Raw genomic sequence first — 13316 nt, 5'->3', positions numbered from 1 at the left:
GAGCTTTTTGGGTTCTGTGTAGCCTGAAACGGTAAACAAGGACTTCAAGCTCTAACCTGAGTCTGTCTGCCACCCAGCATCTCCAGTAAATGTTTCCCTGACCGCAGGAGTTTTGTCCATTGATGACGTTAGGCAAACCTCCAAAATAGCCAGATATAAACATGAAATATATTGTTTTGTCCTATTTTGCCAACTTGTTATTCAATCCAGTTTGGTTGTGAAGTGTTTTGGTGGTGGTTTAAGGTAAAACTATAGTCAGTCTTATAGAGGTAATTTCTTTTGCGTGGCTATTTTTTTCCCTTAATTCTTGCTGCTGTCAGACGCTCTTATCCGACCGAGAGAGAGAAAGAGAGAGGGAGAGAGAGAGAGAGAGAGAGAGAGAGAGAGAGAGAGAGAGAGAGACGTAAGATCGAAGGGTATGCAATTATTAGTGAGCGAAAAAAAGAATTGCCCATCATGTTCATGTGTGTGCGTGTGGGTATTTGTGTGAGAGACGCATGTACGTGTGTGTGTGTGTGTGTGTTTTCATGTTTCATGTGTGTATGTATAACCACTTTGCATGTTCATTGTGTGTGTGTGTGTGTGTGTGTGTGTGTGTGTGTGTGTGTGTGTGTGTGTGTGTATACCGAGGTTACCGTCTGGCTGAGTTCATGGTGAGCAGAAAGAGTTTGGGGGAAGGGATGGGAGGAAGGCAGAGGGGAGGATGAAGAACGAGAGGGGAGAGGGGATGATGGAGAAGGGGAGGAGGGAGGAAATGATAAAGATGGGGAGGGGAGAGGGGAGGATGGAGAAGAGGAGGGGAGAAGGGAGGATGGAGAAAGAGAAGGGAGAAGGGAGGATGGAGAAGGGGAGGGGGGAGAAAGAGAGGGGAGAGGGGCGGATGAAGGAGGGGAGAGGGGAGGGATAGATGTAGGGATGCCATTTCTCATAAGCTATCCCTCTTCCTCTTTCATGTCCTCTTTTCTTTCCCTCTTGTTCCTCCTCTTCCTGTACCCCTTTCCTTCCATCTCTTCTCTCTCTCCCTTTCTTCATTCACTTTCCTCCTCCCTCCTCCTTCGCTGTCTCCTGTTTCCTCTGTCTTCTTTCTCTCGTCTTTACTTCCTCCTCTCTTCTTTTCCTTTTCTTCGTTCACTTTCGTCTCCCTTCCTTCACTTTCAGCTCTCCTTTGAACCCTTTTCCTTCTTCCAGTCTCTTCTTTCCTCATTTCCTTATTCCATCTTCCTGTTTCTTTCTTTCTTCAATTTTCCTCTTCCTTTCTTACTTCCACTCCAATCGTTTTTTTTTTTCCAAAACTCATTTTTTTCACCCGTCCATCTTCATCCCTTTTGTCTTCGTCTCCTCTTTCCACCCTTTTCTCCTTCCTTTCCAGTCTCTTCTCGTCTTTACTTACTCTTACTTTCTCTCCCTTTCTTCCTCTTCCCTTCCCTCCTTTCTCCTCTCTTCCTTTTTCTGTGCTATTGTTTTTTCTCTTCCACACCTTCCGCATCCCTTCTGTCCACCTTTTTTTTCCCTCTTCCCATCTCTGCTATATCCTCCTGTCTTTCCACTCCGTTCTCTTCTCGTTCTGTCTCATCTTCTTCCCTCCTTTCCCCTCTCCCCGCTTCCTCTGGCACTAGACGGTTATTAGAGGGGGACATGGGGGGGTAGGAGTCAGAGGGCATTCAGGGTGAGGAAAGGTGACTAGGGTAGGGATGGTGGGGTGAAGGAAAGAGAAAGGGAGGAAGGAGGGGGGAGGGAGATGAAGGTGGTGGAAGAGAGAGAGAGAGGAGGGGTAAAAGCTGAGAGTATAGTGTGGCGTCGAGAGAGTTTTAGTAGATAAGCAAGAACAGAGGGAAGGAAGTGAGTATCGCTGTTGTGGTGAGGACAGTGGTTAGGGTAAGAGAGGGTAGGATGGCTGGGGTAGGTAGGTAGGCAGTGAGGTTAGGCAGGGAGACAGGCAGGGGAGGGGTAGGCAGGGGGAGGTGAGGCAGGCAGGCTGACTGGAGGGTAGGCACCGAGGTCCTGGTTCATTCCTGGGTGGACCGTGAGAGGGAGAGAACGCGCGTACTTTTTGGTCGACCCGGCGCACAGGGGTTCGATATCCTGTCCCCACTAGCACCACCACACACCACCTACACGGCCATATCCCACCTAACCACCGTCCTGGAAGCGTTGGTGGCTGAAACATACCCTTCAGTGGCATACCGAGCCTGGAAAATGCTAAAATAACAAAAGTGTTCCTCGGGAGGTGTGTAGGGGCATGTGTGTGTTAGTGTGTGTGTGGCCCCGTGGAACGATGGCCGCTGGACCTGTAGTGTGGAGTGGCAGGTGAAGTTTTTGTAGTACCTGGATTTTGGGTGGCATTCTGAACCGAGTGATTTGTGATATATTTATTGGCACTAATTAGGATTTGGCAGTAAAGTTATCGTGATCAGCGCACCGCCCTCTGAATGATCGCTGGTGCTCTAGTGTGAGTCGGCAATCAAAAGTGTGTTGTGCCTGGAATGTGAGTGGCACTGTGAACACCAACATTGCCTCACGTCTGTTGCCTCGTGACCTGAACCCCACCACCACACCATCTTCCACTCACTGGATTACCGCCTCCCCTCCCCAGACGACAATTGTGCCTGATATATTGAAAGGATTACCTCACCCCGCACAGCTGTTTGGATATAGCAGTGTGCGTTCCCTCAGTTTTGTGTATCGTGGCGTAGTAACTGATACATGGATTTCTCAGGATTGTGCACGTGAGCCAAGACGTGAGCTTAGCCAGTGAGAAGGGGAGCTTGAAGCCATACAGGTGTCTCTCAGGTAGTTTTAGTTCCCCCCTGCGTTAGGTAGTGCCTTGGCTGCCTCAAGACCTGCCTCACCTTAGTACCCGTTCCTCTTGTAAGTCGCCAACTGTGCTGTCAAAATAGAGGCAGCCAAAGTGTCAAGTGTGCCACCAATCCAGGAGCATTCGAATCCCCAAATGGCTCAGATCTAGAGCCAACTGAAATACTAACAGTGTCTCAGATCCAGAACAAACCAAATTGTAAAGAGTTCTTCAAATCCATACTAGCTGAAAATTATAATAACATTGCTTCCAGTCCAGAACAAACGAGATTGTAAGCATTGCCTTCATTCCTGGAACGACAGAAATGCCAGCAGTGCCTCAATCCTGAACCAACAGATGTAGTAATAGTGCCTCAAATCTAGAACCAAGAAATACTAACAGTACCTCAAATCCTGGACCACCTGAAATACCAACAGTGCCTCAAATCCTGAACCAGCAGAAGTACTAACAGGGCCTCAAATCAAGAACTAACAAGTGCTGACAGTGCCTCAAATCCAGAACCATCTTAAATACTAGTAGTGCCTCCAGTCATTAACTGCATCGTCGATAGTGCCTGGTGACTAGAACCTGCCAAATCGTCGACAGTGCAAGCTTAGTGGCAACTGAAGCATCATACAGTGCCTTCAGTTCACAACCAATCGAATCGCCAGCAACCAAGAGCCAGCCGAACGCCATCAACCCAGGGAATAACGAATCGTCTCTCCTTTCTATAAGGTTGGCACGCTTTGTTGGGACACAGGGCGACATTGTTAATAGATACGAAAATAACCTTCGACTGTAATACGCAGAAATAATCGACAAGTGTCTTCGCAATACATATCTGAAAGAGTAACGAAGTATAGTCGAGAGATATTGTGGTGACTGAAGACTATTCCATTCGTGTCTTTGGTACACATCTGAACGAGTGACTTGTGTTCAAGATTTAATTCAGTGAGCGAAAACGAGTGATTTATACATACGAATCTGATAAAATACAACCTGCTCCTGCATCACTATTTGGGATTATTATTATTGTTAGCTATCTGCCGCTACAAACCTGCCCGGAAAGACACGTTCGAAGGTAAGGTCGTAGAATATCAAGTTATCCTTTGCCCTTTGAATACCATGACTTTTGTTTATGTTTTGTTTTTCGTTTTATTTGTAGAAGATTTTATGCATCTTAGATGGGCGTCCTTGTGTTAACGGGGTTTGCGAAGGCTGTATCTAATCCCTTCAGGTCAAAAAGTCTTTCCCAAGCCAAATGAAACGGTCTAGAGATAAGGAAATTAAACAGGTGTCATCGTACCTTAGGGTGAACCACTGTATAAACAAATCTGCCTAGACTCAGCAGAAAGCATACGTTCCCCAGCCTGTTAGAGTGTCAGTTCGTCCATAACCAAACTCCTCTGTCATACGCAAACGCTTCCTCGAATCTTACCAGAAGTCTTAGAAATTTGAGCCCTTAAGACGATGAGTTCCTCCTCTCTGACTTATTATCGTAAGCGAAGCCACTCGAGGGCTCCAGGTAAATCATTTCTTTCCTAACCGATCAGCACCTTCGTATCATAAGTAAATTCCCATGAGACCCAGCACGCATTACCAGCTGTCTTGTTAAATCAGAAAACAAAGGGGAAATCTACCTCCCAGTTTTTTTGGCGACAGTATATGAAGCACGTGACGATGGTGGAACGTGTCTTGCCTCTTTCACTGCTGACTGCACTGTAATACGGGGTGAAGTTAATAATCACACCCGATACGCTTGTGTTTGTCAGAAATTATTGGCTTCCCTGCACTTTCCTGTACTAGATTTTAATAACAAGGGCTTCAGATCTTTCAAGGCTAACCCACTTCTTCGTATTGTAACAAAAAATAAATAAATTACTTAGATAGATAGACAAAACTGTGCTGAGACGGCAAAAAAAATCGGTTATTTCTTAACCGGCTCATGGTCGGGGCAACTCTGGTATTTTCTTCCAGCTCTAGATTTTGTCCAACCCAGATTGAGTGCCGACCAACCCAGACCATCGCATAAAGAAACAGACCATCTCGACACCCCAGACCATCTCTAGACGCGATCAGGAAACGTGTAATTCCTAGCCTCTCCAGCAAGCCAATGGGACTCACCGGCCTCCACTCGCCACCACTCAGGGCCGAGTTGTGGTGTTTGTAGCGTCCTTTTCACCAGGTCAGGGTGGTGAAGTGAAGCGGGGAAACGAAACGCGAAACGGGGAAAAGAAACGCAAAACGGGTAAAGTAAACGTGGATGCGTTCTGATGTGTACGTCATCTTTTATGTTACTGAAGCTATGAGGGATGGGAGGGTGTAGTTGTGGATTGGAATGGGAAATGGGAAAACAGAGAGAGAGAGAGAGAGAGAAGGGGATACGGTGGATTGGTGGTAGATGAAGGGAAAAATGGACATGTTTGGACCTTCGACAATTATAGATATTAATAACAATTCCTTGTTATGAGGGTATAAAATAAAATACTCGTGTCCTGAAAGAGAAGATTATCCTAGGGTGCATCTCTTTCCCTGCATCTTTTTCCTTATAATTTTCACTTTTTCTTCTTTTTCCTCTTGCATTTTCATTTCTTCTTCATTTTCCTCTTGCATTTATTTATTTTTTTTATTTTTGTCATTCTCTTCCACATCATTCTTATTCATGATCTGTCTCCTCCACTTCTTTCTTTTCCATGTTCCATGTCTCCGTCTTCACTCTCCTCTCCACAGTGTCATCATTCTCCCTCCTCTTCCACTCATTACCATCTCATCCTCCTCCTTCTCCTCCTCCTCCTTCTTCTCCTCCTCCTCCTCCTCCTCCTCCTTCTTCTCCTCCTCCTCCTCCTCCTCCTCCTCCTCCTCCTCCTCCTCCTCCTCCTCCTCCTCCTTCTTCTCCTCCTCCTCATCCTCCATCGTTATCGAGTGTGATACTACGATACGGAAAGAAACAGCCAAGTGGAAAAGTGAGTATCCCGCGCAGGTAAGAAAGGAAGGCGTGTGGGTAGGAGGAGGGTAAGGGAAGCAGGTAGGTGTGGCGTGGGATGGGTAGGGAAAGGGAGAAGGTAGATGAAAGGTAGGAATGCGTGGGGTAGATGAGAAGGTAGATGAAACGTCGAAATTGTTAGGGAAGACAAAGGTAGGTGAAATGGAAACATTCTTAGGTAAGAGGAAAAGTTTGATGAAACGTAGGGATTCGTAGGGAAGAGGAAGCGTTAAATGAAATTATCGAATGCTTCGTAGATGAAACGGAGGAATTCAGTTGAAAGATTAGGTAGATGAAGCTAGGGATTCATAGGTAAGGTGAAATGTTATAATTCGTAGGTAAAAGAAACTTGCTTTTGACTTGTAACACTACTACTACTGCTACTAGTAGTAGTAGTAGTAGTAGTAATTATTATTATTATTATTATTATTATTATTATTGTTGTTGTTGTTGTTATTAATAGTAGTAGTAGTTGTTGTTGTTGTTTGTTGTATTAGTTGATGTTGTTTTTTGTTTTTGTGGTCGTTGTCGTCGTCGTTATTAAAGCAAGAAGAGGAGATGAAACTTAGAATATGTTGCAGTAAATATATAAGGTTTGACCAAAGGTTAAAGAAAAAAAAAAAAGCATTTATGATGTACTAAACGATAAGACCATCGTATAAGAGCGGTGATGAGGCGGACCATAAAAAGAATTAGACCTGGAATGTACCGAAAAAAAAATTCACGACAGAAAAATAAATAGAGTTAATTTAGATGCCAAAATAAGGAAGGTTGGCTCCTAAGTACACAGGCAGGGTTGGTGGGGAAGGAAAAGGTAGATAGATGGACAGATAAGGTGAAAAAATAGGGAGGATGAAATGGGAAATCACAGGGTCGGTAGAAGAAAAATAGTTACGCTGAGATAAGATATGGTTTAGAGGGTCTGAGGAGGAGGAGGAGGTGGGAGAGGGTCGTGTGGGTATAGGTGCCAGTTGTGGTTGTGATGGTAATGGTGGTAGAAGGGCTTATGTGGTGATTGTGGTTGTGATGGTGGTTGTGGCTGAAAGGAGGATGTGGCAAAGATGTGATTGTGTTGGTAGTATTAGTTTTTATGATGGTAGTTATAGTTGAGGTGGTGGTTTTGTTAGTGGTGGTAGTTTTGATTTTGGCTTTGGTGGCAGTTTTTATAGTGGTGATTGTTGGATGGTAACTAGAGTCATTGATAATCGATTTTATCTGTCTTAATTCCCCATTTTTAACCCCTCCACTTCTACATTTTTCCCCAAGCTTAGGGAAAGCGTCTGAATATAAAGAGAAACTAAAAATGTTCGTCATATTGAAGGGGTCAAGTACTGTAGACCTCCTTTAAGATGAATTTAATCGTCTAGAGAGCAAGAGAAAGATATGAGACATCACAGTTCACAAGGAGTTAAATTGTTGGTTTGTGAGAAGTTAATGAAGCTTAATATAATCGTCTGGAGGTAACAAGAATATAGTATGAAAGACGTCGTGCATTGGGAGGTAAAACTGTTGTACTTGGTAGGTAACTTGAATCTGTTTTGTGGCTGTTGGTTGGCTGAGGAAGGTCGAGCGAAGAGTGGTAGGAGTGGATAGATTTGGTATGGAGGTGTGGCAGGTCTGTGAGGGGCAGGCCTTGAGAGGGTTGCGTAGGGCTACATAGGGCCAGGGAGGGTAGGGTAGGCCTGGATGGGACGGTAGATATGGTGAGGGCTGTGTAGGATTGGATAAGGCTGGGTAGGTTTGGCGAGTGCTGGGTAGGGTTGGATAGAGTTGAAGAGGGCTGGGTAGGCTTCAAGAGGGCAGAGTAGACTTGGATAGAGTAGGATTGCATACGGCAGGGTGGGGCCACAAAGGACTGGGAAAGGCAGAATGGTTTTGGAAGAGGTTGGAGACGATAGGGTAACTTGGAAAGGCAGAATGGTTTTGGAAGAGGTTGGAGACGATAGGGTAACATAATATGCAGAGGAGGGGAAAGGGTCGGAGGGGGCTAGAGAAGGCAGGGTACCTAGGAAAGAATAGGACTTTGAAAGGTAGGGAAGGGTACTGTTGATTTGGATATGATAAAAGTTAGGTGGTTGGGATAGGGCTGATAAAGGAAGAATTGGCTTGGATAGGATTGCATGGGACAGAAGAGAGAGGGATAGGGATGGATTGTGAAGGGAAGGGTACTGTTGCACTAGGTAGGATAAGACTGGGATCGATAGGGTAGGATTGCATAGAGGAGGATAGAATTAGGTAGACGATTTGTTAGGGCTGTAAAGGGCTGAAAATAAGAGGGCTGAGTTCATAAGGGCTGCAGAGGGCTGGGTAGATGAGAGTTACAGAGGGCTGGGTAGGTGAGAGCTGGGTAGATAAGAGTAAATGAGCCCCAAAATAGTTTACCTTGGAGATCACCCCTTCGGTCCCCCTTACCTGGAGATTACCTGGGGGCGTCGTAGTTGCCGTGTGTGTGTGTGTGTGTGTGTGTGTGTGTGTGTGTGTGTGTGTGTGTTTAGGGGGCGTTGTCAAGTTCTCCAGGTGTGGATGGTGGATTCTTTCTCTCTCTCTCTCTCTCTCTCTCTCTCTCTCTCTCTCTCTCTCTCTCTCTCTCTCAAAGCTAAAACCAGAGTACTGATGAGTAATATAAATGCTGCTGTAAGACAGAGAGAGATAGAAACAGAGACAGAGAGAGCATACTAAGATGACATAGCTCCACCACATTGAAATTATTTCCCAATTAGCCTACCCACAGACCTTGGCAGACAGACAGGCAGACAGTTCTGGGTTAACGAGCAAGATATTAACGGAATGGGGACTGGAACCTTATCTCTAGCCAGGCGTCAGTTACATCTCTTATCAGCATATTCAGACTGATCTCATCTCTGCATAAGGAGAGAGAGAGAGAGAGAGCATAAGGAGAGAGAGAGAGAGAGAGAGAGAGCATAAGGAGAGAGAGAGAGAGAGAGAGAGCATAAGGAGAGAGAGAGAAACGAAACACTGGTTTTCGCTGAATCAAATTCCTGAAACGATCACGGAGAGCTGACTCACGGCCGCCCTCCCCACCCACACCACACTCACACCCACCCCACTCAGGTTCTCATACCCGCACACCCGTTACTTGTCACTCACGCTTGTAATCCACACCCACCACCCAGCCAGAGGACTTGCATCCATACCCACCGCCCACACCATGATTTGAACCTTCACTCACCGCGCACACCCATCCTCCACACCCAGCCCGCCCATACTTCTAACCCACACAAACCTTGCTCACCCATAATCCATTCCCACCCCGCCCACACCTGTAACCCACACCCACCCCTCCCACATTGCCTTGGTACACCCACCGCCCACATCATCCTGTATTTTCACATCCACTATCCACACTCACCCCACCCATGACTTACTCTCGGTTCCACACCCACCGCCCAACCAGTCTAGTCGCAGTTACCCCGCCCACCCTGACTTGCAACTAAGGCCTCACCCTCACCTGTCATTTACGCCCATATCGTAGGTTGGAATGGGAAGGGGGCAGGCTTTAAAAATGGGAAGGTGGGGCAAGACAGGGGCATAGTAGGGGCGAGGTGAGGTGGGTGAGGGTGGGGCGGAGTGATACCGAAGCATGATAGGGGAGGGGTGAGACGGGTGGAAGCGAGGCTGATTTTTATTTTAGCCCCTTTATTATATGCCCTTGACCATCCTGTAGACGAAAACTTAACACTTACAGAGGCATATAGGAAGTACAGTGACTGGACCTCAAAATATTGCAGTGACAGTAATTCGCCTTTAATGAGGTATTTCAAAGGCAAGATTAATTGTTATCAGAGAACTATTTCCCCAAATCGTAAGCGTGTGGAGTGGGATGGGATGGGAAGCAGGGTAGCGTGTCCCGTCATGCTGCGTGGAATCAGCGATAAATCCAGCATGTGTTGTGGTCAGCCCGCAGGTGCACCCAGCTCACGGAAACACTGGTGTGCTTGCGAATCACTCCACACTCGTATCTGTCTATTTGTTTGCAGCCTGACGTTTTAATTGGCCGCTTGCGAGTTTTGAGTTTCGAGGAAGTTAAAAATATCGGCATGGATAATTAGTGTTAACGCTTGCGGAACGGAGTAACGCTTCCATTTAGCCGTAAGCAAGGAAAGCACAATATCGAAGACTTTCCATCTTTTTTACAGTGTTTGAGAAAATGCCTATTATTTTCCTTCTTTACGGATAAATCGAAGAATGACATTGTTCAGCAAATACTTGATATTATGTCACAGCTATTTACACACGATATGTATCTGTTTTAAACCCTGTTTATACTGTTACTATGAGAATTATCAGTGTCGTTCATTTCAACTACTCCTGGTCCAAAACTCGCATTTGGACAATTTTGGAGGGGTCATGAACAAATAACTACTGGGTAGAGATAGTCTTTTTCGGTGTATTTATTGATTGATTTGTTTGTGGCCACCCCTTACGGGATTACGGCGTCTGGCAATAGATAGATAGATAGATTCTTTGTAATTTTGGAATTTTCATGCATCACCAAGTTTTGTGTGTGTGTGTGTGTGTGTGTGTGTGTGTGTGTGTGTGTGTGTGTGTGTGTGTGTGTGTGTGTGTTCCTCTCGTCAACCCATCTTTTCCAATTTCCCTTTTTCAGTTTCTGTTCCTTTTTTCTGTTTCTTTTGCTAATTGCATCTTCCTTTATTTTTTCACTTTTTTCTTTCTTTTGCGTTCATTCTTGCGTCACTGCTTTTTTTTTTTTTTTTTAATTCTTACGTTTCTTTTGTTTTCTCTTTTGCGTTCAGCCATGCTCGACGACCATCGTTTAGGGAGTACACAGCAGTCTGGATCGTGGTGTGGAATGTTGTGGTGTTGAGGTGTAGTGTTGTAGTGTAAGAGTGTGGGGTGTTGTGGGGTGTGGGTGTGGAGTGTTACGGTTTTTGGTGTGGTATGTTGTGGTGTGTAACTGTGTAGAAGTGTATGATGATTTTGTAGAAGTGTTGTCAGGAATTGGTGTTATGTTATGCTGTGTGGGTGTGGGTGTCGAATGTTGTGTGTGCATGTCAGGTCTTGTGGTTGGTGGGTGTGTAGTAGAGTGTGGGTGTGGTGTGTATGTGTTGTAGTGTGCAGGTGTGGTGTGTAATAGTTTGTGTGTGTGTAATGGTGTGTTGGTATGTGTTGCCTGACAGGTGTAATGTAACTAGACACCTGCACCCTTCAACCCGATCCTTCACACACACACACACACACACACACACACACACACACACACACACACACACACACACACACACACACACACACACACACACACACACACACACACACACACACACACACACACACACACACACACACACACACACACACACACACACACACACACACACACACACACACACACACACACACACACACACACACACACACACACACACACACACACACACACACACACACACACACACACACACACACACACACACACACACACACACACACACACACACACACACACACACACACACACACACACACACACACACACACACACACACACACACACACACACACACACACACACACTTTAAGTTACTGTGAAGAGTTATGGTACAAGAATTTACAAGTGTGTCTCGTAAGTTTTATAGACTGGTGTAGCTAAGCATTTACCTCTCTCTCTCTCTCTTCTCTCTCTCTCTCTCTCTCTCTCTCTCTCTCTCTCTCTCTCTCTCAATATCAAGCACCAAACAGCATATTGATTACCTTGATAATATTTCACCCCCGATGTGAAACTTACTTCGGTATTATCGTAAGCTTTCTGTTTTACCTTTTGTATAGTAAGTGTCCTCGTTATGTTTTGAAATTTTACTGAAATTTCAACGAGAGAGAGAGAGAGAAAAAAAAGAGAGAGAGAGAGAGAGAGAGAGAGAGAGAGAGAGAGAGAGAGGAATAAGCTAGCTTGCATTAGAATCTAATAAATGGTGTTGTTTGTTCGTTCAAGCCTGCCCTTCTCTGTGCTGCCTATAATTTTGCTTGTCTAGAGCCTAACGACTTCTCTTGCACCGTCCACTTTCCTCCTGTAAGCATTGTTGTGGTGGTGGGGGGGGGGGAGGGAAGAAGGAGTGTCTGAGTTTTCCTCTTAGGAAAGACAGAAATGAGGTTTTTGTTATTCTTGCGTGCCGTTTGATGCTTGGCTTTTCCTCCTAGGGTTGACAGAATGCGAAGGATATATTTGGTGTGTTTGATGTATGTGCTGTGATGCGTGAAATTTCATTTTGTGTAAGAAAGTGAGGTGTTGGATGTTCGTAGATCTAGTGTGTGTGTGCTGTGATAGGATCGACTTTTCTGGTGTGTTTTCCTATTTCTTGTTTCATGATACGCTTTACTAAACTCCAGTAGTGTGAAAAGTCTCCTGAGCCAAATAAAATCATATATAAATGGTAAGAATGTAGCCAAAAGTACGTCATTGGATTGAAGTGTTGTGTGGAACTTGCTGTGTACAATCTGCTAACGCCTACATTTTGTGTCACTCGCCTGCTTGCCTTAGTGCTGTGTGGCTCTTGTGTGTGCTCTGTTCACCCCCTACATCCTGTGCTGAGTAGATGCTGTGTCACTCATCTTCAGTCGTGTGAACCAGCCTACCCTTGCGCTGTAACACGATGTGGTGGATGTGCTGTGCCGGACAAGCTTTTTCTGGTGTTGAACGAGGTGAATTAACGCTGAATGCGAGGGCAGAGGGGGAGTTCGTTACTGAATTGGCTGCTGGGTTTTGTGAGCAGGTCGTTATGAGCTGAATTCTGTGAGTGGTTTTTGTGCGTTCGTGTGGTGGTGTGTGCATGTTTGGAGCCACCTGTCATTGGATTATGAAAATAAGTTGATGTTTGTGAGTTTTTGTTGTGGTTGGTGTTTGTTTCGTATCCTGATCGTGCAGGGTCTGGTGATCTTTTCATCATGTTGGTGGTTAAGTTGGTGTTTGTGAGTTTTTGTTTTTCTTTATGTTTGTTTCATGTCCTGATTATGCTGGGTCGTGTGAGCCTTCCATCTTGTAAGCGATTAGGTATTGCAGGCTGATTCTTACCGAGTTCGCTTGAGATAATAGGCAAAGATTATGATGGTGGTGGTAGTGCTGCTAATGACGACGACGATGAAATACTTGCTTTAATCGTATAAGTAGATACTTATTGTTGCATTGTACCCGTTCCATGATCAGTAGTTGTAGTAGGCCTGTGATAATGCGATAAAAATGTTGCAGGCTGATTTGCCCTAAGGTTTGTGTTGTGACATCCTAGGTGACTAACGAGATTCTGCTGCCTGATTTGTTCTCATTTTGTGTTTTGTTAATTGGGATTAGAAACTAGATTTTTTTTTATATACATTTATATGTTATCTGTCCACATTATTATTATTATTTATTGTTATTGTTGTTATTGCATTAATTTTTTGCATTGGGGTTTTTCTGTTTGTTGAGCCATCTCCCTCCCTTCTGATTAGTCCCTTCGTATCCTACCTCCTCTTTCTCGTCTCATCCTCCCAGCCACACTCTCCACTTTTTCCCTCTCTTAATGTTTC

Source organism: Coenobita brevimanus, chromosome 78 (assembly GCF_032717465.1).
Source record: "Coenobita brevimanus isolate Jiangsu-jjx chromosome 78, ASM3271746v2, whole genome shotgun sequence".
NCBI lineage: Eukaryota > Metazoa > Arthropoda > Malacostraca > Decapoda > Coenobitidae > Coenobita > Coenobita brevimanus.
The sequence above is the reverse complement of the archived record's forward strand: the minus strand, read 5'-3'. Positions refer to the sequence as shown.